The 1,461-nt window shown below is 33.7% G+C and overlaps 1 non-coding gene across 1 annotated transcript; it reads right to left on the reverse strand.

Annotated features, from left to right (window-relative positions):
• Positions 1-512: 512 nt before the first annotated feature.
• Positions 513-676, reverse strand: LOC128778459 (U1 spliceosomal RNA). Its single transcript, XR_008424045.1, has one exon. It is a non-coding gene; the product is annotated as a U1 spliceosomal RNA (small nuclear RNA).
• Between the last annotated feature and the right edge of the window lie 785 nt (positions 677-1,461).

The following is a 1,461-nucleotide window of genomic DNA, read 5'->3' on the forward strand; positions in this document are numbered from 1 at the left end:
TTATTTTATTTTGTATTTTGTTTTATGCGATTTTATTTTATTCTATTATTACTTTAAAGTTTATCTTGAGAGAGAGAGAGCATAAGCAGGGGAGGGGCAGAGAGAGATGGAGAGAAAGAATCCCAAACAGGCTCCCCCACTGTTAGTGCAGAAGAGCTCGGCACTGGGCTGAAACTCACAAACTGTGAGATCATGACCTGAGCGGAAATCAAGAGTCGGAAACTTAACCCACTGAGCCGCCAAGCGCCCCTCTGTATTTAAATCAATTATGTTTCTATGAGCTCTTCCTTGCTTTTCTTTTAGTATCATCATGCTTTTCTTAACCACGAAAGGGCATGATTTAATCTTAGTCACATTTCTTATTTGTTGACATGCCGTTATATTCTTACAGTTGACATAGATGTTTTAAGTTATACATTTAAGTGCCTTGCTCTTTCTTTTTATATTTATTGTATTTTAAAAACGTCATCTATGTATTCTTTTTTTGTTGTTCTATTTTTTTTTTTTTTTTCCAGGGGAAAGCGCGAACGCAGTTCCCCACTACCACAAATTATGCAGTCGAGTTTCCCACATTTGGGGAAATCGCAGGGGTCAGCACATCCAGAGTGCAATGGATAAACCTCGCCCTGGGAAAACCACCTTCGTGATCATGGTATCTCCCCTGCCAGGTAAGTATTTTTTTGTTCTATTTTTTAATCCACCCAACAACAAGCTGTCTTTAAAATACCTAAAACAATCATATAAACTACTAACCCGGGTGTTTAATTTATAAAAGGTTTTGTGAAAGCATATGTGAACATGTGTGTATGTGTGTGTACTCGTAGTATAATTCAAGTGGCATTTTGACATAGTGCATATGATATGCTTTGAAACAAAAATAAATAAGTAAAGATTCTAAGTAAAATACTCTATTATTAAATTTATCTTGGAATAAAATTATTATAACATGTTCAAATAGCAGTGTGGTTATTGAAAAGAAATAATATGCATATTATTTGATCAATATTTACAACTTCTAAGAATTTACTTGAGAAAATAATATAATAATTGTTCAAAACTCTTCATCTTTATAATTCATAAATGACTGAACATGTTTGCAACCATTTTCAATATAACAACAAAAAATACATACCAATATACAAGTAATTAAATAAAGTAACATATGACCATATTAATAAATACTAGGGGTGCCTAGTTAGCTCAGTTGGTTAAGCATCCAACTTTTGGTTTCGGTGCAGGTCATGATCTCACAGTTCATAGGTTCAAACCCTGTGTTGGGCTCCCCACTGCTGGTGTGGAGCCTGCTTGGGATTCTCTCTCTCTGTCTCTCTCTGCCCCTCTCCCACTCACACTCTTTCTCTCAAAATAAAGAAATAATAAAACTTAAAAAAAAAAGAAACACTACTCAACTATTAAAACATACTTAGATAAATTTATATTCATATAATAATTATACTAATA

This window comes from Panthera pardus, unplaced genomic scaffold (assembly GCF_024362965.1).
Source record: "Panthera pardus isolate Hobbes unplaced genomic scaffold, ASM2436296v1 HiC_scaffold_2, whole genome shotgun sequence".
NCBI lineage: Eukaryota > Metazoa > Chordata > Mammalia > Carnivora > Felidae > Panthera > Panthera pardus.